At 49.1% G+C, this 27256-nt stretch overlaps 1 long non-coding RNA gene across 2 annotated transcripts; it reads left to right on the forward strand.

The window, feature by feature from the left end:
• The first annotated feature begins 2181 nt into the window (after positions 1-2181).
• Positions 2182-6772, forward strand: LOC139075068 (uncharacterized). 2 transcript variants are annotated; one of them, XR_011525102.1, is made up of 2 exons: positions 2182-2468; positions 5808-6772. It is a non-coding gene; the product is annotated as an uncharacterized lncRNA (long non-coding RNA). The 2 variants fall into 2 exon arrangements; XR_011525103.1 differs by having other exon boundaries at positions 2185-5576.
• The last annotated feature ends 20484 nt before the right edge of the window (positions 6773-27256 follow it).

Here is a 27256-nt window from a genome sequence, read left to right on the forward strand (position 1 = left end):
GTGTGGACAGAGAGGGGAGGAGCAGCAAGGGGTTGGCTGGCAGTGACCATAACATCATGGCCTGGAAGGCCACATTAAGGGGTTCAATTATTATCCTGAAATGTCTTATAGATCCCCCTCCTTAACCACGTTGCCATGGGTGTCTCTGCCTGTGGGTACTCTGCAGAGAGCGCACCGTAACAGAAATTGCCTTCACAGAGCGCCGACCGCGAGCCATGCACTGTGCTGGGGCCACACGTCCAGCTCGGTCCTCCTCCCTTACCCTCCTAAGGAGGTAAGTATTCTTTGATTCCAGTTGCACTGATGAGAAAATTGAGGCACAGGGAGGATGAGCTGTCTGCCCAAGGTTGCCGGGCTATTAAGGGGCAGGCTGGGATCCACGCCTAGGTCTGTGGGATTCTGAGCCCCTCCTCTTGGCTGCCACGCAGCAAGGACCATCATTACCAAACAGAAGGCACAGAGTCCAGAGCTTTGCTGCTCAAAGTGGGGTCTGGGGGCTTGCAGCATTGGCAGCTCCTGGAAACTTGTCAGAAAGGCCGGACCTCGAGGTCCACCCCCGTCCTACCGAATCAGAGTCTGCATTTTACAACAATCATGGACACATTACAGGCGGAGAAGCAGCCGACTAGAGGCTAGTCTAAGCAAAGTGGCAGACCGCCTTTGCAGCCCTTATACAACAGGCCTGAGCTCCAGTGACTTGAAAACAACTTATTACAACCAAATTTGACGGAATGGCCAACTGTTGCATCTATCCACTCACCCCAGTTTTGTCTTCTGTTGTGACTCTAACGGGAAAGACTGTGAAGAGCTACGTCAACTCCAGAGAGGGGCTGCCGTACACTCTGCTTCTGCTCAGTTCCTTACTCTATTTGCCCTCATCTCGCAATAAATCTAAAGCCGTTTGACCATTCTGCTGGTTAATTACTGCTCCAAATCATCTTTTATTTGGGGGCCACTCTGATCCCCCAGATCTTGTTCTGGGACCCTCTTTTCACAAACAACTTCCCTTTTTAGCTTGCATACCAAAGGAGGCAGAATGGTTTGGTAGAAAAAACTAGTGGGTGAGGAAAAGCTGGGTTCTCCTTCAGCGTTAAGGCTGCCACGTGTTGTGTGCCTTTGGTGAACTCCCACCTCCACTACCCCATCTCCATCTGAGAAATGGGTAGGATGGACTACATTAGGAATCACTAGATCAAGGGATCAGCAGGTAACAGAAAGGCAGTTCAGTTGCCTAGGAGAATAGGAGGGAGTAGTGGGGACTGCGGCAAACTAGAGGATGCAATGCCCTTACTGAAAGAGGCAGCCCCACTCAGCATTAGGCTATTGCTGTCATGGGAGGTGCGGGTCCAGTGTGACCATATATTCTAATTTTTCAAGAGTCGGGAATCTGATTTTCCCCCTATGAAATATTGGATGGTACTTAAACACTGGAATCCAGCTAGAACTTAAACATACAAACAAAAAACACTGTGTGCAGATCAGGTGCAGGCCACATCGGCCCGTGGGCCACCAGTCTGCGATGCCTGCCCTGGAGGCCGCCCTAACGTTATGTACAAGCGTACGATTCCATCCGATGTGTAGCTCTTCCAGAACGCTGCAAGGCGGCGGCCGTCTCAGGGGCGGAATCTGGGCCTTCCAGGGCCGGTCGCCCCTGCCCACTGCGGCCCTGGTCCCCATGGGTGGCCCCGGGAGAGGGTCGTGCGCAAGCTCTCAGTCCGGTTGGTCGTGGCGGTGGCGGGTCGCACGGCGTCGCTTTCTTCACACCCTTCCTACCTGCTCGCCTGCTCTCCGGGCAGCGCCGCAGCGATGACTCAGCCTTCAGCGGCCCAGGCGCGGAGGGAGGAGGGGGGAGGGAGGAGGGAGGTGGGAGAGGGCGGGGAGGGGCCAGTGGCGGGGGTGGTGTGGGGAGGAGAGAGGAGGAAAGAGAAAAGACGGGAGAGGGAGCGAGGCGGGGAAGCAGGCGGGAGGAGGGGAGGATCTCCTAGGGCGGCCGGAGCCCCAGCCCCCGCCTCTCCCCCGGTAGGTTGTGCGGGAGAAGCGGCTAGGAGAATAGCAGGGCGGGCGGGGCTGAAGCGGAGAAAGGAGGTTGGACGCTAACCCCCATTCATCCGCCATCCCCGAGTGCCCTGGTGACCACGTGGTTCCTAGCCACGCCCACAGGCCACCCCCTGCCGTTGTTGGGTTAGTGCCCGGGAATGCATCTTTAGACACGGACCCTTGGAGAGCACCTCTCCGCGGAGGCCTCGGGGCACAGGGCAGTTAGAAAGGGACCGAGGTGAAGGAGACGGAGCCCTGCTTCCGGGGCCTTGCGGGGGAGAGAGAAGCCACACCGCCTATCCGCAAGTGGAAATATAAAAGGAGAAAAGACCTGGGGGAGCATTTTGCTGGGCTACGCGTGCAAGTAGCCGTAACACGAGGTTGAATTTGGAAGGTGCCCCAAGGAAGTTTCCTTAGCAACTTTTTATAATGTAAATGAATCGAGGAATGAAGGAAATGTGCTATGGAAGCATATCTGTGTGTATATGAGGGGACAGGTTTATTTTAATGTCTTTTTGTATGTCCGCTTATGTGTGTTTGGGAGGATATATAGGAGTATACGTGTGTGTCTTGAGCGATGTATGTATATGTATGTTCATGTATATAAACACAGTGATAGTTGTATATGAGTTTCTGTGCCTGGAATGAGCCTCTGTGTTTGCACAGGTGTTTATCTTTATGTCCCTAAATGTTAAGTATGTGCGTCTACATGAGATTTATGGACTTTCCTGAGTTTGTATTTATTCTGTGTATGTAGGTGAATGTGTGGGTTTGCGTACGTGACTGCATACCTTGGGTATGTATTGCTTTCCTGTGCCAGTGTTGGGTATGTGTGTGTGTATGTGGGACTACGTGTGTCTTGGTGAGATTGTGGTATGATTGTGTGTGTGTATATGGGAATACGTTAATGAGTCTGTGAACAGAGCTGGAGTGTGTCTTGAGGTTATGTGTGTGTGTGTGTGTGACAGATGAGAACAGATGTGTTTTTCAGAGTCTGTGGATGTGACTGTGTGTGTGTCTTGATGTATCTCTGGAGCCGTGATTCAGTCTGTGATGAGGGCCTGGGATTCTTAAGGGTTGGGCTGGTTAAGGCGTTTCTTAGAGGAGGAGGTCCTTGGGGGGAGTGGGGACTGTGGAGATAGGAAAAGCCTGGGGTGTGCTGGCCCAGGGACTCTCCAGGCTGGCGATGTAGGCTGAAGCAAGGCAGAAGCTTTTAATGCCGGAACCAGTTATGGCGCCTCCTCCGCTTTCCTCCACCCTCTCACATGCTAGGTCTGCTCCTCTGGTGGCCTCCTTCGGGTCCACCTTGTCAGTGGTCTTCTGCAGAGCGCATGTCCTTGGTCATTAACAGTAGCAACATTACAGAGCACCTACTGTGTGTCTGCCCTGGAAAGCACTGAACTTGGTTCGCCCCTAGGAGGCAGGAACTTAGTATCCCCCATTTTCTGGGGGGAAACTGAGGAGGTGTGGTGCCTGTTCCTGGTTACACAGCTGGCGTGGGTGCCTCACACCCCACAGGCTGTGTGCCCGTTCAACTGCTCCACCAGGGTCTCTCAGCCCCGGCACTGCTGACATTAGGGGCCACATGATCCAGCGTTGTAGGGGCCGGTCCTGTGCACTGTAGGATGTTCAGCAGCATCCCTTCCCTCTACCCACGAGATGCCAGTTGTGATCCCTCCCCAGCTGTGACAACCAAAATATCTCTCTATATTTCTAAATGTCCCCTGGGGACAAAAATCATCCCTGCTTGGGAGCCAGTGGGCTAGACTCTCCTGCCTCCCTGGATGAATGCTTTCTGAGGGGCGGCACCATCCCCACCCTGTCCAGTGGCTTCCACGGTCCCTCTGCTTCCACACTGATCGTCACTTCCATGCAGGTAGCCCCTTGCCTCTCCCACGGTCAAACAGCAGGCTTACCAGCTGGGCCACCCTTCCCAGAAACTCAACTTCTTTGAGCCCCAGCCATAGGAAGCACAGGGCTCAGGAGATACCTCTATAGCCCTTATTATTATCCCTTGAGTCACGGGGGTTCCCTGGGGTCAGAGCCAAGAGGAAGAGGGCTGCAAGCCAGCTGCCCTCTCTGGTCCAGAGCTTTGGACTCTGCTGGTTCTGCGAGTTTGCTTTTCTGGTTCAGCGAGAAGAAAACAATGCTGTGGTGTGGGGCAAAAGCTGGCCCCATTTGATGCTATCATATTTATGCTATTTCATCTTTGCAGTAAAGCTTCCTGACTTTCCCCACCAGCAGAACCTGATTTTAGTGAGCCAATGCTGCACTGTACACAGGGCAGGTGCTCAGGAAGGGCAAGGCGGAGCCGTCAGCAGCGCTCTCGGCATCTGAACCTGGGCCGGGCTCCAGCAGGGTGTCCATGCTGTGGCAGGGCCAGCTGGCCACCATGGCATGGCCCGGGAGAGCCTGGGCGGCACGTAGAGGGAGTGCCGTGGCTCTGCACACGAGCAGGAGGCCTGAGTCTCCTGCTACAAACAGGATGCAGGTGACAAAGCCCACGGGGGACTTCCATGCCACCCCTGTCTCTGCCACTTGGGAAACTCTCTTCCCATCTTGACTCTGTCCCTTTGCTTCACCATCCCTCCCTCCGCTCTTCTGTTCTCGTGCAATCCCTGCAGTGTCCCTGATGTGTACCAGGCCCTTGCTCCATCCCCTCGGGAGGCTTCAGAGCAAAGTGGTTAAGGGTGAGGCCTCTGCCACCTCATCACCTGAGTCTGTGTGGTCTTGGGCAAGGCACTTCACCTCTCTGTGCCTCAGCTTCCTCAGTTCTAACATGGGCACACAAAGAGGCCCTATCTGGCAGGATTAAATGAGATACTCCGTGTAAAGGATGCTAGGAGTGTAGTAAGCCCTTAATAAATTGCAGCTGCCATTATTGCTATTATGCTTGATTGACAGTGAAATGCAAATGAGCCCTTACGAATTGCCAGGCAATGTGCTAAGCCCTGGACAATTCTTTTCTCATTGATGCTCTGCAGCTCTAGGAGGAAGGTGCTTTTATTAGCCTCACAGCAGGGAAGAGGAAGCTGAGGTCCAGGGAGGTTAAGTAACTTACCAGAGTGACAGCGCTGAGAATCTGAACCAGTGTTGTCCCTGCAAAGCCCAGCTGCCCTGATCTCCTCTGAAAGCAGATTTCCCCTGGGAAGGAGGGGCTCGTCTCCAGCCTGCGTCTCCCGGGGCAATTGGAGAGGCCTGGAGAAGAAGGCAGTGAGGGGCCTGGGCAGGAGGAGGGGTTTGGCTCAGAAAGAGTGAAGTTTCTCTTGTTCAGCTTTTGATGAAATCACCTAGCACGGTGGGCTGTGGAGTCATGACCTCCAAGAGGTGTTGCCAAGTTTTTACCAGTGAGTAAAGTTTATTATAAGCCAGGGTGTACGTTGTTCCAGTGCTTTTTGTTTGAATTGGACCGTAGGGCAGAGGCAGACAGGTATTGCCGTGCTACGTACGAGTCAGAGGACAGACGGGGGGAGGCCCGTTTTAGAGCTGATGCCAGAGGAAGACACTGTGTTTACCGGCAACGGTGAGAACTTGGCCAGGTGAGCACACAAGAGAGAGAGAATGGTTGGTGTGGAAGGGTTAATTCTTCCAACATGTGTGCCAAAGCGGACAAAGAGAGTCATGTGATAACTGTTTTGTTTTCTTTTAAGGATATTCAAGGCATCGTTTGTCCTTGTACTGTGAGGGCGTAGTTGCGTTAGTTATTTATTGCTATGTAGCAAATTACCCGAAAGCTCATTGACTTAAAACAAGTATTTATTATCTCACAGTTCCTGTGGATCAGGAAGTCAGAAGTGACTTAGCTGTGTAGACTCTGGCCTGGATTCTTTCCTGAAGTTGCAATCAAGATGCCAGCCAGGTCTGAAATCATCTGAAGGCTTGTCTGGAGCTGGGGAGTCCCCTTCCAAGATGGCTCGCTCGCATGGCTGTTGGCGGGAGCCTCAGCTCTTCGCCCTGAGGACCACTCTATGGGGCTGCTTGAGCATCCTCACACCGTGGAGATGGGCTTCCCCCAGAGCAAGGGAGAGCAAGGTGGAAGCCACATTGTGTTTTATACCTAGCTCCAGAAGTCATGCACCATGGTTTCCTGAATAGCTTGTTGTTTACACGAGTCAGCCCTGCTGGGAAGGGACCACACAAGGAAGTGAATACGAGGAGCTGAAAATCATGGGGCCATGTTGGAGGTGGGCTATCACACTGGTAATCATTGTTGACTTGTTTACTATTATTTGGAAGATTCTGGATCTCAAATCAAATCCAGTGTTCAAAAGTGGGCTGCGAACACAAAAAAGTTGGGAGCTGCTCATCCAATGGCTTCATTTCATCTGTATCTGCCTGTGGGGTCCCCTGGGGGGCCATGACTCCAGCAGTGTCCCAAGATGACCCCATCAGAAATAAAGCTCTACCATCCCATGACACTGAAAGCTTGTTATCTGTGCCAGGTGCCAGCAAAGCACAGATGCATAGGAAGAAGCAGGAACTTTGCAGCCAGACAGAACTGTGTTCAAATCCTGACTCCCCTCTTGATGACCTGGGGACTCTGGACGATTGGCTTAACCTCTCTGAGCCTGAGTGTGGTCGGGTGTAAAATGGATTGAGATCAACTTCACAGGGTCGTTAGGGAGATGAAATACAGGATGACAGAGCAATGATAATAGGAGTCAGGTGATCTGCCAATGTTGACCCCTAGATTTATTATTCATACTGATAACAATAAAATAATAATAATAGCTCACATTTATTGACCTCCTATTATTGTCAGTCTCTGAAGCTTAAAGCAGTTAAGAACTTTGTCCAAAACACACTGCTGGGAGAGCTGAGACCCACACTCAGTTCTGTCTCTCTCCAAAGCGAAACTGTGTGACAACAAGCTCTTTTCTTAATAACGGTCTGCAATGATCTACACATTATGTGGTTCTACCGCCTTCCTTTTCCTCTGTCTCTTTTTTGGCCACTTAGTAGTATAAGGACGTACCATAATTGGTCAATGATTTCCCCTGTTGTTGGATACTCAGTTTCTGCTTTCCACTATTAACAGTGGGGCGTCAGCGAGCATCTTTGCTGTGCAGGTGTTTGCCCAGGGCTCACCACATGCCAGGGGCTGCGCTAAGCACTTGATGTGTGTCCCACATTTAATCCTCCACCAGCCTGAGGACACCCAGCTAGGAAATGACACTTTCAGGCTCTTACTTGTCTAATAGAGTGCCTTTTAAGGGTTGAGAGTCCCTTACCTTCTCCATCCTGAAGATCTTCCTTCCAATAGGGCCCCCAAGGAGTGCCTGTGTTTTCCCTGCAGCGGGTGCATGAGAGACCAGAGGGCTTGGAGTCTGCAAACCCGGGTTTAACAAAAGGACAGCTCTTGACGGGTTACCACCAGGCTCACAGCAGCCAGGGCTCACCAGATGTGGCCCTGCATCAGTCAGGAAAGGCCAGGTTATGCTGTGGTAACAAACGATCCCAAGAGAGTGGCTTAAAACATCCATTGTGGGAATGTGATGGGCCCCGTTTTACGTTGCCCTTACTCTGGGCCCCAACTTGATAGAGCAGCCATGGGCGTGATCACCGCCAGTCACCATTCCAGGAGGCCAGAGGGCATGTAGGCAATTGCGCGCTGGATCCTAAAGCTTTGCCTGGAAGGGACTCGTTCCTTCCTCTCACTTTGCTTTTTTGATAAAGCAAGTCATATAGGCATGCTTAACCCCGAAAGGACATGTGCCCCCAGTGGAGAGAACTGTAATATTTGGTGAGCGGCACTGATGACCACCACAGGCTGTGTCCTCTGCTGACCATTGAGAAAGAGGCTGACAATCCTAACCACATTTTAGAACAATTGAGTCCAGGCCAGAAGTGCCCTTAGCATTCTTTCCCCAGGAAAGACCCCTGCCTCTAAACCCCGTCGTGCCCACACCATGAAGCCCAGTTGCCGTGAGTCTCTGGGGCCCCAGGAGACAAGGAGAACAGAGGATATGGGTCCAGGGAGATGGCTGGATTGGACCTGTGCAGGGGGGACTGTGGGTGGAGCTCTGAATTCAGAACTGTGTTAGCCACAGAGTGACTGCGTCTGTGCCTTCGGGCAGTGGAAAGGGCATTTGACTCCCGTCAGTGTCAAAACTTGGAAAAGTCATCTGGAAACATCCTAAATGTGCCTCGAAGGGAAATGGATACACCAGCTGGAATACTAAACACTAAAGAGAAATGATTGAGCGTTTCTATTTATACAGATAGACCTCAAAAACGTAATGTTGAAAGGAGAAAAAACGACTTGGCCCGATGATCTGTGCAGTCTGATACGATTTATGTCATTTTGAAACACACACACTAAACAACACTACCCATGTGGTTCTTTGATGCATATGCCACACATGAGAGTGGATGCGGGGGTTAAGGGGGAGTGGGGGGAGGGGCTGGACAGAGAATCGGGAGAGAAATGGGGCTTTGACTCCATTTGTAATAAAAAAAATAAAAACAAAGGATTAAGCAAACATAACAAACTTTGAATGGTTGTCACTTCTGAGCAGGAGGACTTGGATGTTTGTCATGTTATCATTTGTATTTTTTACGTTTTTAGAATGAAGAGGGGGAAAGCTTGCTCCGTGTCTCCCTCAGTCTCAGTTTCCCCATGTCTCAAATGAGGTAATTGGTCTAGAATAGTGGATGGCTATCAGACAACAGGATTCACAGACCACTGAAATTTCAGGAAAAAAGAAATTGGGAACAGGGATGTCCATTTTAAATTTTACCCAGAATGGCTTTTAAGCAAACCAGTTATCATCTATTCTGATCATGATTTCATAAAAAGAGGGGACATTTTCACATGAAATTAGTGGGAAGGGCACCATCTCAGAATAGGTCGAATAAAATTTTATTCCTGTTTTCCAATAACATGTTTAGTAAAAGAAACACAGACTCATTGCAAAAAATTTGGAAATTTATCGAGAACAGAATAAAAATTACTCACCCCTTATTCTCACCACCCAGAAGGGTAATTATTGTTAACATTTCAGCTATTTCTTTACAGTTTTATATATATAGGGTGTATGTATATTTCTAATTATACATGACTTCTGTTCCTTATTTCTTATTGTAAAAGTAATATATTAATGGAAATTTAGAAAAAAGATAAACTGAAGAAAATGGAGATATTAATAAATTGAACTTTTCCTCCATATTAATTTTTCTCATTTCACTTTGAATCAAAAAAAATTTCCACAGACTGGCATTTGGGAATCCTAAGTAGAAGGAATAATAATAAATGATATTTACTGAGCGCTTACTGTGTGCCAAGCCTTGTGCTAAATGCTTTACAGGCCTTATCCCTCTTAATCCTCACCACACCCCTGTGAAGTGGATGCTGTTACTGCCCCATTTCACAGATGTGGAAGCTGATGTTCAGAAAGGTGAAGCAACTTGCTCAAAGTTACACATCTCCTGGAACCTGACGCCCAGAGAGGTTAAGTAACCGATGACACTTCCCACTTCACTGCCTGAGGGATTTGCTCTCTGCCCACCCTGTGTCCTGAGAACCAGCCAGTGGCCTTCCTGGAGTTTGAAGTTCAGTCTAAGGTCAGGGGACAAAGGAGGCTCTCGCTCAGGGCCCAGTGGTATGTGGTCAGGAGCGCGGTGGCCCTGACTAGAGAAGTCTTCTCTGAGAGGTGCTTTCGTGGTTTAGCGATAGGGGAAGAACTTGTTCTCCTTTTTATCAGTCAAGGCCAAGGTCAAGGTCAAGGCCAAAGTTGTCTCCTCTTGTCCTCCCTCTGAATCAGCGCCCAGGGACCTTAATCCAGGGTCAGCCCTGCCCAGGAACCCCTGGGCAAGCTCAGGTCAGCCTGCTCATGAACTGTCACGCCTTCAGGTTTGGTCCCCACCTAAACCAGGCGGCAGCAGCCTTCATTCATTCATCTCATGTTTGTTCACGCGCCTCCTGTGGGCTAAAGACCTGCCCCGTGCCAGATGCTGTGGTGAGTGTTGGGGGTCCAGTGAGAGACAGGAAGAGACCCTGCCCTCCCGGAGCTCAGTGTTGGGGAGAGACACTGAAGGTGGAAAGAGAAAAGGCCCCAGCGCTCATGGCCTTGGCTGCCGACCAGGCGAGGCTGCCAGCAGCCTGCCCTTCTGAGGCCGGCAGCTGGCAGATTCGCACGGCATGCGCCACCGGCCAGCCACTGCGGGTCTGGTGGAACCCGAAGCTCACACCATCTCAGGAGCCTTTTTTTAGGAAAAAGAGCTCAAAATGCAAAATTATAAATACAAAATTAGTGCAAACATGAATGTTTACTAGCATGGGAAAGGAAAGCACAGCAAATAGCAAATTTTTAAAAACTACCAATTCCATAAACATCGCAAAATCCAGAGAAATAAGATAACACTTCTATGAATTGACTGCCCGACACACCTCTATTATATTTTGTCCTATCTTTTTGGCTGCACATCCTGGGATCACTGTGTGAACACATGTCAAGGGCCCCTCCCAGAGCAAGTGAGGGGTCCTGAAGTTTAAGCTTCATTAGCGCCTTCTAAATCCACCCCTAGATTTAATTCTTTGTCTCATTGAATCCTCAGAACAAAGCCTATCTGGCAGGCACCATTATTACCCCATTTCATAGATGGGACAACTGAGGCTCAGGAAGGGAACGGGTTGTCGAAGGTCATCTGCTCTCCCTGTGACCTTCACACTACCCTGCCCTACACACAGCTCTTGGGTTTGGTAAATAGACTGAAACACATCCCCAGCCCAAAATGCTCCCAAGCTGCAAGGAAAAGGCGAGATGTGAAACCTGGAAGAAATGCAGCGCTATTACAAGGCCAAATGCGACACGTGCCTCAGCTTCCCTTCCCTTTTCTATCCAGGTCTTGATCAACTTCCGCCTCTTCCAGGAAGCCTTCCAGGACTCAAGGGCCCACTCCAGCCTCTTCTTCTTTGCCTCACTCAATTAATTAATGTCCCCACTCTGCTCTTCTTTCACCGTGGTCAGGGGGAGTCAAGATCCCCCTCTGGGGGGAACTTTGCCTAACTGGAAAATGATGTCTAAGGTCTCTTTCAACTATAGAACTACAGGATTCTGTCTTTTTCTTTCTATTTTTAAGAGAGCCTTGAATCCTTATGGTCCAGTATCAAGGGTGCAGCCCCACCCCATGCAAACTATCACCACGCCCTGTGCCCTCTCTGACCAGGGCCTCCAACCCCCAGCTATGGCCCTGTCTCACCTGGATTTTTGCAGCAGTCTCAGTCTCCATACGGCTGCCTGAATGATCTTTTAAAAACAGAATAAAGACAACCCCCCCTGCCATGGCTGCAGGGCTCCTGGGCCCCAGCTCATCTTTCTACACTGTCCTGCCCACCCCTGCCGGCCCCACCAGCCACATGGCAAGCTCTTTCTCACCTCAAGCCTTCCCACATGCTGTTCCCTTGATCTAGGACACTCTTGCCCATGCTAAGTCCTCCACTTCCTTTCTACCTCGGGTGCAGCATCTTTGGAGAGGCCTTCTCTGACCCTCCAGTATAAATGAAGTCCCTGGGAATAGAAAGTGATTTTATATACTGTGGTAGGCTGAGAAATGGCCCCCAAAGATAGCAGGCCCTGATCCCTGGAACCTGTGAATGTTCCCTGATGTGGAAAAAGGATGCCATTTGCAGCTGTGATCAAATTAAGGACCCTGAGATGAGAGATTATCCTGTATTCTCAGGCTGGGCCCTAAATGTGATCATATGTATCCTTATAAGGGAGGAATGGAGGGAACATATAGGGAGGAAAAGGCAATGCGAGATGAAGCAGAGAGCGATTTGAAGATGCTGGTCTTGAAGACTGGAGTGATGTGGCCACAAGCCAAGGAATGCCAGCAGCTACCAGAAGCTGGAAAAAACAAGGAACCGAATCTCTTCTAGAAATTCTGGAGGGAGTCCAGCCCTGCTAACACCTTAATTTCAGCCCAGTGATACTGATTATGGACTCCTGGCCTCCAGAACTGGGAGGGAATAAATGTCTACTGTTTTAAGCCACCAAGCCTGGGGCGATTTGTTCCCATGGCAATAGGAAACTAATACGCCTACTCGATATCCTTTCTCTCTTCATTCTTCTGATAGAATTCTTATTTCATTCAGGATGTCCAGCTCATTTCTTCATTTTCCAGCCTCCTTTCCAGCCAGGCGTGGCTATGTGACTGCGTTCTAGCCAATGAGATATAAGCAGATGTGTGGATTTCTGAGAAGGCTCCTTAAAAGGGGGATAGAGAACCAAGGTGTGCCCTTTTGCTCTCCCATCTGGAATACAAACATGAAGGCTGACGCTCCAACAGCCATCTTGGGAACGTAAGGTACAAGAGAGACCTCCATCCTGGAACTGCTAACCCAACATGAGCAGCCACTACCTCCAGACTTCTCATTATGAGAAGGAAATAAACTCTTCTCTGATTACTCCACTGTCCTCAAGGTCTGTCTTACTAACAGCTGTTCACAATCTCCAATGAAAAATCCTTTCCTATTACTCCATCTCACACCATTTTTTTTCATGTAAGTCATCAGAATGAATAATAGTCTCTGTAAGGGTGTGTTTATCTGTTTAACATCTGCTTCCTCTGCTAAACTGTAATTTCCACCAGGGCAGAACCCGCGTCTGTTGTGTTTATAGCACAGGACCTGGCATACAGTAGGTCCTCAGTGGATATTTGTTGAATGAATGAATGAGTGAATGAGTATGCAAACAAACGCCTCTCCTAGTGAGGTTCCAGGCTCATTTTTAAACAAAGACCACACTTCATTCTTCTCTTATCTCTAGCACAGCCCTGAGCCCCGAGTGAATGTTCCTGTGGAGTGAATCCTGATTAGCGGAATGGAATACAGAGAATTGAAAATACCTGTTTTTCTCTCCTCTGGGCTCCAGTCTGCCCTGTGGCTTGGTGACAGCAGGTGCTACATAAAGTTTTGTAGAGTGACTCAGGAACGGCCTGGCCCTGTAGAGGGACAGAGAGGTTTGGGGATGGCACTTCCATCTGGGATACGAGGCCCTGAGATCGAGGGTCTGCTGAATCCCCAGCCAGCCGACGGATTTGCAGGGCAGACAGAAGCCAGCTCTCAGTTGGACTACGCTGTGCGTGTTTTAAATCCCTGGGAGCCGAGGCTCAGAGAGGCACAGGACTTGCCTGAGGTCAGGGGGGATCTTGGCAGTTCCCCACACAGCGCTTCTCCCTGGTCCGTGTTCTCTTCTCCGCACCTGTGGCCTTCTTGGTGCAAAGACGAAGGGAAAGGAGGCCTGGACGCCTAGGGCTAGAACGTCCCATGTTCCAGCTAGAACATCGGCAACCGAGAGTTCAACCTTCCCATTTCACGGATGCCATAACTGAGGTGCCCTGAGGCTGAGGGTCCTGCAGCCTCGAGAGTTTGCAGGGGCTAGACGCCCAGACCTGGTGAGCCCCATGTGGAGCTTTTCCCATGTTCTCATCTTGTCTCTTGACGGACTCGTAGTGCTTCTCACCTCCGCAGGCTGGGGGCACACTGTTGCCTTCCTGCTGGTGTTCTCAGCTCCAACCTCGAGGCCGGCAGATTTAAGATTTATTGTTCCCCCTTTCTCACACTGTTAGCAGTTCAGGGGGCTGCAGAAACCTGTTTGGCCAACCCTGCCTGTCCTTCAGATGAAGAAAGGGGAAGCCCAGAGAGTCCCAGCACCTAGTCCAGGGTCACACAGCAATCGGCCATGGTGGACCCAGGGGCAAGGGCTGACATATCTCCCTTGGTCAAGGTTCAGCCACCTGCGGTTTAGCGATGAGCTCCAGCAGGGCTGGCAGAGGAGGGAGACACAGCCCTGGAGAAAGAGAAAGACGAGTTTCTGCGAGTCCAAGGTCAAGGGTGCCTCCTTCCACAGACACAGCCAGCGCCTTGCACTCACCCAGCTGTTCTCAAACTTTCTGGTCTCAGGACCCCTTCATACTCTTAAAAATTATTGACGACCCCACAGATCTTTAGTTCATGGTGGTTATGTCCATCAACATTGACTGTATTAGAAATTGAAACTGAAACTTTTAATAAGTATTAATTAATTAATGTAAGAATAATGATAAACACTAACATAAATAATCTCTCTTATGAAAATAACCAGATTTTTGGAAAAATGTTAGTGTGAAGAGTAGCATTGTTCACATTTTTCCAAATGTCTTTAATGTCTGGCTTATTAGAGGATAGCTGGATTCTCGTTTCTGCTTCTGTTGTCAACCTGCTGTGAAATCCCATGACATGTGGCCTCTGGAAAGCTCCACTGTTCACTCATGAGAGGATGAGACTCAAAAAGGCAAATAACACCTTAGTCTTATAATGAAAACAACTTTGCTCTCATGGATCCCCTGAAAGGGTCGTGGAGATCCTCAGGGGTGCCTGGACCATACTTTGAGAACCAGTGGTCTACACTATTGATTTAATCTTCACAACTCTGTGAGATGGATCCTGTCGTCATTCCCATTTTATAGATGAGCAAAGTGAGGCTCAGAGAGGTTATGAGCCTTGCTAAAAGACACACAGCCAGTGAATGGTGGTATCAGCATTTGAACCCAAGACCATTGACTCTAGGGAACTGTGTTTTTAACAGTGATGCTGTACTCTAGCCCCTTGCTGATGGACAGATGTTGTAGGAGGGATGGGATCGGAGGGAGCCCGGGATTCTTGGGTGCCCTAAGTGGGGAGGGAGATGTAGTGTGGTGGTTAAGAGTGTGGGCTCAGGAACAGTCTGAGAGGACCCACATCCTGGCTCTGCCCTGTACATGCTGGGTGACCTGGGGCAAAGCACTCAACTTCTCTGAGCCTCAGACACTCCCTGTGTAAAATGTGATAATATGATATTTACATCATAGAGTTGATAGGAAGATTAAATGTTAATTCATTTAAATTATAACAGTGCTCAATAAATGTTGTATACAGCATACGTCTTTTAGTGGGTATAAATTTGTGAACAAGGCCATTGATGTGGTATTGCTGAATCTGGAGAGAAGCAGGGGGCACCTATCGCATGGGTCCTGAAGGCAGGGACTGGGGAGGGAGAAGGTGAGTGGCTTGGAGGGCGAAGGAGGACTTCGAGACCCGGAACAGGTTGCTCTCCAGTGGTGGGCACAGACGGACACGTGGCTCCATGGATTTCAGGCGTGTAAACCAGCAGTGAAATATGGTGTGACAGGAGGCCAGCCTCGACTGCCCCACGGAACAAAGGCCACCTCCCTTGCTCAGGGTCACCAGCTTGGCCACTGGGGACCAAGACTAAGCCTTCAATTTCCAGCCTGGAAAAGCCACCAATCGCCTGCTTCTCCTGACTCCGTTCAGGGAGTGAAGCCAGGAGGTCTAGCTCCCTCTTTCTCCTGTCATCTCAGCTTTAGAAAATGGTCTAGCATCACATTGCCAAAGGTCCAGGCCACCTGGGTTGCATCCACCACCATGCCGCCTTCCTTGCTCTGTAGGGACCGTGACCATGTGGTTTGAGGGAGGCAGCTCTGGAGCTTGACTGCCTGGTGTGAGTCTGGGCTCTGCCTCTTCTTGGCTGTGTGACCTCAGGCAAGGTGGGTCACCTCTCTGTGCCTCAGTATCTTTATCTATAGAATGGGAATAATAATTTTACCTCTTCCATTGGGATACTGAGTGGCTAAAGTGGGCTGATGCGTGAAAAGCACTGAGTACACTGCTGAGCAGCAGTCCTGGCAGTTAACCCTGGGACCACATTGCCATTGCCATCAGTAGCAGCATCATCTCATCAGCAATGGGTGCTCCTCGTGGAGCGCCTGCTGTGCTCTGTGCAAGGTCCTGGAGAGAGACGGGGCAAAGCCAAGCTGGGTTCGGGTCTCTACCTGGAAACTGATTCACAGGGTGATTTGGGGCACGTCACTTGCCATGTGTGGGCCTCTGGTTCCCTGGCTGGAACACAGTGGTCTATTTTTAAAAATTTTTCTATCATATCTTGAGTGTCATGACTTCCCTCCTGCAATAAATGACCATAGACATGTCCACAGCTACCCAGTGCTGCTTCATTTATAAGGTAATAGTAAATATTTGGAACAATCTCAATGTCCTTCCTCACTGCAGTTTTAAAAATAAGGGATTAATAGCCCCAAACTGGAAATAATCCAAACCCCCATCAACAGGTGGAGGGGATGTGCGATGCAGCACCCCCCTGCGATGGACCACTCCTCTGCAACGAACGGCAACCCACACCTGGTGACATAACCACGTGGGTGGACCCGAATAACATCAAGTGGAGTGAAGGAGACCTGCCACCAAGAAGCCTACTGCATGAACTCATTTAAAAGAAATTCTGGAAAGGGGCTGGCCCCGTGGCTGAGTGGTTAAGTTCGCACGCTCCGCTGCAGGCGGCCCAGTGTTTCGTTAGTTCGAATCCTGGGCGCGGACATGGCACTGCTCATCAGACCACGCTGAGGCAGCGTCCCACATGCCACAACTAGAAGAACCCACAACGAAGAATACACAACTATGTACCGGGGGGCTTTGGGGAGAAAAAAGGAAAAAATAAAAATCTTTAAAAAAAAAAAAAAAGAAATTCTGGAAAAGGAAATCTCAACTGTACCGACTGGAAACAGCTCAGTGGTTGCCTCGGGCTGGACGAAGGGACAAGGGAGTGATTGCAAAGGGGCAGGAGGAACTTTTCAGTGATGGAAACGTTCTAGACCTTGGTTATGGTGCTGCTTACACGACTGTATAAATTTCTGAAAGTCATTGAACTGTAGGCTTAAAATGGGTGCATTTGATTGTATGTAAATTATACCACAATAAAATTGATTAAAAAATAAATGATGATTCACACATAGGAAGAAAGCTCTGAACGGTCAAAAGGAGTGGGCTCCATATTTGGCCCAATATGGAATGATGTCCATGTTGTGTTGTTACATGAAAAATAAAGGCAAGTTGAGACCCGGGACACATGGTGAGCCCCCACACCACGCTCTATTATATGATTCCAGTCCAGGAAATAATTGACAGTGTTAGTCTATGTGCAGAAAAAATCTGGAGAGATGACCCCAAACCGGGCCCAGAGATTATGTCTGAGGGGTGGATTCATAGCCACTTTCACTTTCAATACCATCTATTTCTGGTTATGTCAAACTTATTGTAACACGCCTGAATTAGCTTTCTAATCAGACAAAGCCATGGAGATTTTTCTTTTTTTAATTACTAAAAAAAGTCCCTGTGTTGTATCTCAACTGCCCAGGACCTGGGCACCCCTCCCCACTGCTGCCTCTCCCAGACGGGGCCACATGCCTTCCCAGAGCCCCAAGCCCCACTGATAAAGGCCAGGGCTGGCTGAGCCCCATATCAGGCACAAGCAGCCCCTGTCATCTCATCCATCTGGTCCCCCAGGGAGGGTGGGTCCCGTCCCAGGAATCAGCAGGCTCCAGGACCATGGAGATAAGGAGCTGTGGGGAGTGGGCGGTGAGCACCAGTCGGTGAGGGTCTGCAGCAAGGAGGGGGGTGATGAGCCAGGGATGGTGGCAGGCCTCTCCGCACTGGACACATAAGGCTACTAAGACCCAGAGAAGGTGTCACCTGCCTGGTCTATGCTTGTGGACCCGGCTCTGTCTGCCGTGTGGCCCCGGGTGCTTGTCATCCCCTCTTTGATCCTCAGGGTCCCCTGGTCCAGCCTGGTTCTCTTCTAGGAAGTAAGCTGGGCATTGAAACCATCCTTGAAAGTCCCCAGCGTATGGGCAGACAGCAGGAGGGGTATGATGTCCTGGGCCCCTAGGTTCCAGTCCAAGTGGACATGTGGAGGCCGGAAGGCACCCTCATGACCCTGAGCACACGCGCACACGCCTGCCTGGGCATGCCCACAGCTCAGGCTCCAAGGACACGCCTGGTCACCCTGAGCCCTGCTGTGTGGCTTGTTTACATATCCAAAGGTCAGAGGCTGCCTGCCAGGGCAGGAGCCTGCGGGGTGAGCGCATGCAGCTGTGAGTCCAGGATGCAGATAACGCGGGCCCTGGGAGGGGCCGGCCACCGGGGAGGGCGGGGCGAGAACGCCCCCAGGTTGCCCTCCTGGAGGAGCCCATGCCGGCTCCCCGCCGTGGGCGCTGCCTGAGGCGTTTCTACGCCCCCTGCAGGTCGAGGAGGCCGCTCAGCTGGATTTCGCTGAGCCTCGGCCTGCTCTGCACTGCCTGCCACTTCCCTTATGCCACCTCCCTGAGCCTCAGTTTCCTCCTCTGTAAAATGGGGGCGATCACAGCTCTCACCTGACAGGGCGCAGACAGGAACGAGGACGCTAAGGCACGCTGGTGTCGGGCGAGTGGAAGGGACCTCCCACAGGCGTCTCTGATGTTAGGGATAGCTCGGGTTCTCGAAGCCCCCACTGCACGGTAGGGAGGCTCAGCCATCTCCCGTCTGAGTCTGGGAGTCACAGAGTGGCGCCTAGAAGTCCCGCCCGTCCCCTTCAGCTTTCTCCCCCTGCAATGTCTCCCAACTGCTTTCAAATCCCTCCTTCTCCCCCCTGGTCACCGCTCCCCATCCCCAGTGCTCCGCGTCGTGAATCACTCACTCTTCCTAGGTCGACGTCGACGAAGGCACGAACGTACCCTAGGGGGCTCCTGGTCTGGTTGGGGTGATGGGATTTGTACGCTGAAACCTAAAAGAGGGGCACTTCTCAGTGTGCGTGCGCCCCGTGCACACACAGCGATGTCTGCCTGGGAGGGCAGCAGAGACGTTTTCTTCTCTCACCTCTCTTCCAGGACGCTCTTGGTCACCCAAACTCTGACCCCTCCCCTGCTGGGAAGGGCGAAGCTGAACATAGCTCAGTCTACGGCTAAAATATTTACCCGAAAGGTCATTATATTAAACTGGCAAGAACTGTGAACATTGATAACCTCCAGGATTGGTCATGCCACGGGAGCCGGGTTACTCTCATGCCGTGGGTGAGACTGAAAATGGGCACAACCCACCTGAGGGTGATTAGCATCTCCATCAACACACGACCACACACACAACCCGCAGCCCAGGGATCACACTCCGGGGAAGCTACGGGACAGAGATGCTACCACAGACGTGTCTGTTCATGGATGTTTGTGGACGCTTTTTCTTTCTTTTTTATCTTTTGTAAAAGCATAACAATATTGGAAGTATTTCAAATGGCTATCCACAGAGGGTTGATTCCCTGGCCATTTTGTGACCCAACCACACTATGGAATACTGTACAGCCGCCAGAAGGCACGGACTCCCTTGAAAATGTTTCCAAGATTCACTGGCAGGTGAAGGAAGGAAATTGAAGAATAAGTATGAACAGAATTCTGAAAACACTACTCTCCCTTTCTTGACAAATGTATATGCAACTCGCGTACACTGGCATGGAAAAGTTCTGGAAGGAGTCAGGCCAAATGATTAACTTAATTCAAGCCATTTTCTAGCTGTGTGACCTTGGGAAGCAAGAACTCTGTCTCTGTTTCTTCCTTTGTAAGTTGGTGATAACAAACCTCATAGGGTTGTGATGAGCATTAATATAACTAATTTTTGTAAATCATTTGGCACGCAAGCATTCCATAAATATTTAGGGAAATGAGGCAGGAATCAATTTTCCGCTAAACAAATTTATTTTCGGGCCTCAAGTTTCAGCTAAGCTTTAAGTGGTGGAGGCTCGTCTGCCTGTCTTTGCTGCCATCTAGTGGTAACAAGTGAGAAAACAGCTCTTCCTTGACTTCAGACGAGGGGACATCCCGATTAAACGCATTGAAAGTTGAAAATATCACAAGATGAAAAGGCCTTTAACACACCTAACCTACCGAACGTCATAGCTTAGCCTAACCAACCTTCAACTAGCTCAGAACACGTACGTTAGCCTACAGTTGGGCAAAATCATCTAACACAAAGCCAATTTTATAATAAAGTGTTGAATATCTTATGTAATTTACTGAATACTGTACTGAAAATGAAAACCAGAACGATTGTCTGGGGACAGAATGGGTGTCAGTGTATCGGTTGTTCACCCTCGGGATGGTGGGGCTGCCTGGGAGCTGCGGTTTGCTGCCTCCGCCCGGCATCATGAGAGAGTATGGTACAGCTTATCCTTAGCCCAGAAAAAGATTGAAATTCAAAATCCGAAGTACGGTTTCTACTGAATGCGTATGGCTTTTGCACCAACGTAAGGTCAAAAAAATCATAAGTTGAACCATCGTAAGTCAGGGACCGTCTGTGCATGGGAATGCTTGCCTTCTCTCTTCCTCCCTTTAATCGTTTAAGTCACAATTTATCAATGGCCTACGAAGCGTCAGTCACGCACAGGTCCCGTGCCTTTGCCTTGGAGTCTGGCCGGCTTCAGTACGCCCAGGCCTCCAGGAATCTCGGTTTTCTCATCTCAAGAAGGGGAGTAATAACAACTTATCTGATACTTTTGTGAGGATAAAATGCAATAATGCAGGTAAAGCATCTGACACTGATCCTGACACAAAAGAATGTTCTAGAAGTGGTCATGATTGGTATTTACACTCATTATCTCATTTAGCAAAGCAGTATGGTACCAATGTCATGGATGAGGAACTGGAGGCTCAGAGAAGTCAAAGTAACTTGCCGGAAGCTATTTAGCTACAAAAGGGCTGAGTTAAGAATCCAGGTCTGCCCCAGAGCTGCCTCCCCACCCTTAAGACACCATCTCACAGGTTCACCTGAAAAGGAGATGTAAGGAGCTGTTTTCACCACCACTGGTACTTGAATTTTGGAATCCACAGACCAGGAAAATTTAAAAATACCCACATGTATTGGTTAGCTATTGCTGCATAACAAATTGCCCCCAAACCAACTTTGCATCCCAGGTGCCCCCATCGCCTCCCCCTGGTCCAGGGCCTGCAGCTGGGCTGTAGTAATCTTCAGGCTCCCCTGGGGAGCTCTCTGCTTCCACACTCACCTGGCTCCTGGCAGGATTCATCCTTGAGGACTGAGAGACTGACATCCTCCCGCTGTTGGCCGGAGGCCACGGCAGTTCCTGGCCACAGCGTCAGTCTCCCCTCCCCAGCAGTTTATTTCATCAGAGTGTGTGTGCAAGACAAGAAGACAAGAGCAGGAGTCCCCCAGCAGGACGGAAGTCACGACCTCTTGTAACCTAATCACGGAAGTGATTATGGCTGTATTCTATTCCTTAGAAGCAAGTCACCAGGCCCAGCCTCTCCTCCAAGGGAGGGCATGACACAGGGCTTGAATAATAGGAAGAGGGCATCGCAGGGGGCCATTCTAGAGCCTTCCTGCCACATCAGAGTTGCCGACTTTTCATTATACCAGAGAAGAACATTTAGAAGATCGACTCCCACCTCTGGTTACCATCATTCCATAAAAGAAATGGACATTTTTGCAACTGGAGACAGAGAGAGTTTCAGAATAAAGGACAGTCCCTAGTGACTGAATAAATATAGCTGGATGAGTCTGGAGTTTTCTCGCTCTGCAGGGCTCTGGCGCCTGGCCCAGCAGTGGGAACCTCCACCTGGAGTAGGACTGCACACCAGCTGGGGGAGCAAAGAAAGGAGGAGATGGGGTTGGCCTGAGCATGGGGCCCACAGTGTACTTCCCAAAGTACACTGGCCGAATGAATGCATATGGGACGTAAGTGTCACATTTACCCCCATCTCCTAGACAAGGAAACCAGGCCCTGCAAGGCTAAGTGATGGGTGTAAGGGCTAGAAAGGAGATTAACATCTGCAGGGGGCTTTTTCACCAAAATCCCTTCCACATCCATTAGCTAAACCCATAGTCTCAATAGGCTGGGGCTGGAGGAAGAGGGTTGCCGTTTCTCATTTGAGCACTGAGCAAGTAGGTCCAGAGAGGTTAAGCAACCTGCACAGAGTGACTCAGCGTGGCTGTGGGGAAATGGACTCAGAGGAGGCCCAGGGAGGTTCAAAGTGAAAGCAGGAGGGTCTGGCCTGGGGTCCTTTGGCCAGTCTCCCAGACCCAGAGTCAGTCCTCAGGGGGGCAGTTCTGATGCTAATGCTCCTTGTCACTTGGCCAAGGCTGCCAGCCATCCTCATTCCTCCAAAAGGGGCCAGAGGTGGCACTGCACAGGCGGCAGTCAGGGTACCCTCGGGCCACATGGCCCCAGCACAAAGGCAGGAGAGGCTAGAGACAGCAGCCGAGGCAGCCTTGGGAACTCAGAGCTTTCCACCTTCCTCTTTGCTCTCGCCAAACGTGCCCCCTTCTCAGCCCCTCCTCAGCCGGGCCCCAGGGTCCCTCCGCTGCGTGTTCCCTTTTACTGCATCTTCCCTTGTTTACCTAGGCCTTCCCTCCTGGGGAGCACACCCTGGGGCTTCCTCTGCATCCCCAGACCCTAACAGAGCGCTTGGCCAGTGACATCACTGGGATGGAATGGCGCCTTTGTCAGTATTTACTGTATCCAGGAGTATCTACTCCCAGTCAACCCGCATACAAAATCCCGAGGTATACGCCACCGTCATCCCCATTCATAAAAGAAAGAACCTGGGAACCAAAAGGCTGACCAGCATGGCCAAACACACGGCTAGTGTTTGGTGCCAGAGCTGGAAGGTGGAAAGGCCACATTTTAAAATCCTTAGTCCTGCATGCCAGCATTGTGCTAACGCTGTCAGAGGCATTATCTCATTTAATCACCAACACAGCTGGCCACTACCACTAACTCCATTCTACTCACAAGGACACTAAAGCTTAGCTTGACTGAGTGAGCTGCCCAATCTTGTCCGGGTGGAGAGTGATGGAAGCCACAGCCGGCCCTCTTCAGCAGAACCCTCCATTGCCTCAAAACTGTGGACAGGTGCATGTGGTTACAAGCCTATTAGGAGTCGGGTCCTGCTTGTCAACTCTCACGTGGTGGTGGCTGTCTTTGCTTCTCTTGCCGTGTGCTGTGGACTCCCGAGTTGGTCTGCCTAGTTTGGGATCCTGGCAGTCATTCCAGCTCTGGGACACTGGGCAGGTCACTCAGCCTCTTTCAGGCTCAGTTTCCTCCTCTGTAAAATGGGACTAGCCCTGGTACCGACCCCGTACGTAGGGCTGTGGTGGGGCCTGAGTCAGCTGACCCACTTGTGCACTTAGCCCAGAGCAAAAGCTAACAATATCCTGTTGTTGCCGTTAATGATTCTTACAGCTTACAAAACACTTTTGCACACATTATTTGATTTGAGTCTCACAACAGCATGGCGAGGGTGTGCAGGGCATGATTTAGGATCTCTATTGATTCACACAAGGCAGCCAACGCTCGGAGCCTGAGGGCTTGTTCAAGGTCACAGGGTCAGAAGGCAAGCCCAGGCTCACCAACTCCTCTCGCCATTCCAGCTTCTTTAGGACACTCTGTCCAATGGAAACAACAAAGCAAGTCACCAGTGTAATTTTCAACATTCTAATAGCCATATGAAGAAAAATGAAAACAAACAGGTGAAAATACATTTAATATTTTATTTAATCCATTATATACAAAAGATTACATTTTAACACGTAATCACTATTAAATTATCTATGAGATATTTTACATTCTTTTTTTGAACTAAATCTTTGAAACCCAGTGTTTATTTTGTACTTAAAACATATCTGAATTTGGATGCTAAATTGTCATGGAAATGCTTGATCAATATTTAAACTATAAAATTTACAATTGAGGGGCCAGCCCTGTGGCCGAGGGGTTAAAGTTCTGTGCACTCTGTTTCGGCAGCCCAGGTTCGCCAGGTTCGCAGGGTCGGATCCTGGGTGTGGAGCCTGCTGTGGAGGCTCCAAATATATAAGGCAGAGGAAGATTGGCACAGATGTTAGCTCAGGGAGAATCTTCCTCACAAAAAAATAAAAATAAAGAACAATAAAAAATAAATAAAATGTACAGTTGAAAAATAGAGTCACATACCCATGTTGTTCCAGACATACTTAAAAGTTTTCCAATAACTGAATCAAGTATTGGTTTTTAAGTTTACACTTAAATTAATTTAACTAAATAAAATTTAATATTCAGCCCCTCAGTTGCACTAGCCAGCCACATTTCAAGTGCTCAAGAGCCACACGTGGCTAGTGGCTATCGTACTGGACAGTTGTGCATATAGAATATTTCTATTATCTCAGAAATTTCTACTGGTAGAACAGCTTTAGAATATTGTCTTGTTTTCATCATTTCCCGTGTAAGTTGATATCAAGACAATGATGGGATAAAAGAAGGAAGGCAGTTTACAAAATACTGAAAATTGATCTTGAAAGGCTAAAACTAGGAATAGTGTAATAAACATTTTTCACTGAGAAAACTTAGAAGGAAGTATGCCTACACATGGCAGGAAAAGACAATGATGCCTGCTGTTACTGCTTCTGTCCAAGATTGTACTAGAGGTTAGTGCAATAAGACAAGAAAAAGAAAAAAGAAGTGTAAATATTTGAAAGGAAGAGAAAACAATTTGTCAGTGATTGGATCAAGCATCTTAAAGGCCCTAGAGAATCAATGCTCAAAGCTTTAAAATCAATTACAGATTTCAGTAAGTGGTTAGATAGGAGACTAACCCAGAAAGCTCACTAGCCTTGTTGAATTCCATCAATAATAATCAATCATAAATATGTAATAGGAAAGAAACCACATTCCCCAAAGCAAAACAAAACAAGAACCCAAACGAAATTATACATCTAGAAATAATAACCAAAAACGTCTTTCTAAAGGCAAGTATAAAACCTTCCTGAAGGATGCAAAACAAAATCTGATTTATAACAAGATATATCTTGATCATCGGTAAAAGATGTCAGTTCTTTCCAGTTTATAAGTGCAAAACAATACAATCAAAATACCACTAATGTCTTTTGCAGAATTTAATACACTTATTCTGGAATTACATGGAAGAGTAAACAATAGTCAATAAATTTTGAAACTGGAAGATCTAAAAGGGACACTTCTCCTATCAAATAGTAAGACTTAGTATAAAGGCTTGTTATATATAATTAAGAGAGTACTGTACCAGGAATACATATTAGGAAAAGGCAAAGCATAAGGAAAACCTATCTTCCTATTTCACCAGTTTGGTTATGAAAGAAACACAAGATAGTCTTTTAGACCTATCAGACTGGCAAAAATTAAGAATGACAATTTTTAGTCTTGGGGGGTAAGTGGGAAAACAGATGCTTCCTATACTGCTGTGTGTGGGGGTGTCGTGATGAGGAAACTGAGAATGAGTCAGACTTTCCTGGGCAGCGTTCAGCCATATACATCAAGATGGAATGTGCTATACTCTTTGACCCAGAGGTTGCCCCTCTGGAATTTATCCTTATTTAATGAAAGATGTTTATCACAGCATTGTTTATAACAGGAAAATGTTGAAAGCTGCTTAAATATCCACCAATAAGGGATTGGTTAAATAAATTATGGTATGTCCATACAACAGAATATCATAAACTATAAAAATGATAACATAGACCTATAGCATTGACATGGATTATTCAGTAAATATTAAAGATGGCCTTACCCCACCACTCAAAAACAACTAGTGGTAAAAATTTTGTTTACATTCTTCCAGCCTTATTCTGTGCATGTTAGAAATTTCTGGCACACACATTATTTTAAGAAATGGAGGGGGCCGGCCCCATGGCTGAGTGGTTAAGTTCACACACTCTGCTTCGGCAGCCCGGAGTTTCATTGGTTCAGATCCTGGGCGTGGACATGGCACCTCTCCTCAGGCCATGCTGAGGCGGCGTCCCACATGCCACAACTAGAAGGACCCACGACTAGAACACACAACTATGTACTGGGGGACTTTGGGGAGAAGAAGGAAAAATTAAAAAAAAAAAAAGAAATGGAATTATACCATATGTGTTACTTCATAACTAGCATTTTAGTTAACTGTATATTGAAAACTGTAATTTTTTCAGGAAGCACAAATTAGTTTTAAACTAAAAAAGCTACTTTTATTAATTTTTCACTTCACATGGTGCATTCTCGTCGAACAATGCAAACATTCCAGGTAAAGGTCAAATCTCTGCCTCACTCTCCCCAGAAGTCACTACAGGTGTGCGTCCTTTCAGATCTTTTCCCAAACTCTTGGGGCCATTTACATTCATACCTATGTACATGTATACATACGTACACGCACACGTACACATGGAGTTACGTGTCTATATTATACATATAACGGGGTTTTATAAATTAACAGCATGACTTGGAATTCTGCCAGGAACCAGACACATTTTAGCATTTTATTTGTTGTCTCACGCTCCATTTCTTTATCGACGGCAATTTAATTGTAAAAAAGAAAAAATAAACAAAAGGAAGCATAAAGCAATGGTAAGAAAGGAAAGAAGGAAGGGAGGGATTGACAGAAAAAGAAAAAAAGGGAAGCTCACTTGATAAAAAGGTTTTACAGCTCCCTCTATTTCCAGTAGGGGGAGACAAAGACACACGGACGAGAAGCGTCCAAATGCACCTTGATTGATGGGAGATTCATCACTTAGACCCGAGCCTTCCCCGATATTCCATCGCTTTCTACCCTCCTCGGCCCACTAAGACAGCTGTTCAAATGCGCCATCTCTTTCTCAGAATTCGGGACTACGAGTCTTCGCCAAGAGGGCTCACCCCGTTTACCCACATACCCCCAAACTCTGCGGCAGAGCGCACACACGTACCCCCAAGCTCTGCGGAGCGCACACACATACCCCCAAACTCTGCAGAGCGCACACACACATACTCCCAAACTCCGCGGAGCGCGCACACACACACACACACACCCAAACTCTGCGGCAGAGCGCGCACACGTACCCCCAAACTCTGCGGCGGAGCGCACACACATACCCCCAAACTCTGCCGAGTGCCCCCTCCTCCCCAAACCCTGGGGAGCGCGCCCGGAAGAGCCGCCGGAGCACCAGCAGATGCACGATCTAAGGTCGGCTCGCGGCGGGTTAGGCGCCCAAAAATGCGCCGAATCTGAAGGATCCTGAGCTCTCGAGCCCCCCGGCGGCCGGTCTTGGTGTTTACCGTGCCCTCCTGGCGGGATTTACTAGCGCGCCCCACTCACACCGGCGCGCGCTTGGAGCTGGTGCCGTGCCACAGGTGCCACCAGTCCGAGAGCAACTGAGGTCACGGTGATCGCGGCGCCTCAAACACATTGGTTCGGAGAAATCTCCGCAGTTTTCTGGGCTCCCCAAAGTGGATGTGCGGGAACAGAGGAGATACCTTCGCGAACCCTACCCGCCAAGCATAGAGGCGTGGGGTTGCTCTTAGCCAGAGAGAACAAGTTTGTCAGCACGCATTTAATTTCCACCTCTCTCATGTGCCCAGCCCCGTGCTGAGTTGCCTGCGTGTGT

Source organism: Equus przewalskii, chromosome 13 (genome assembly GCF_037783145.1).
Source record: "Equus przewalskii isolate Varuska chromosome 13, EquPr2, whole genome shotgun sequence".
Classification (NCBI taxonomy): Eukaryota; Metazoa; Chordata; class Mammalia; order Perissodactyla; family Equidae; genus Equus; species Equus przewalskii.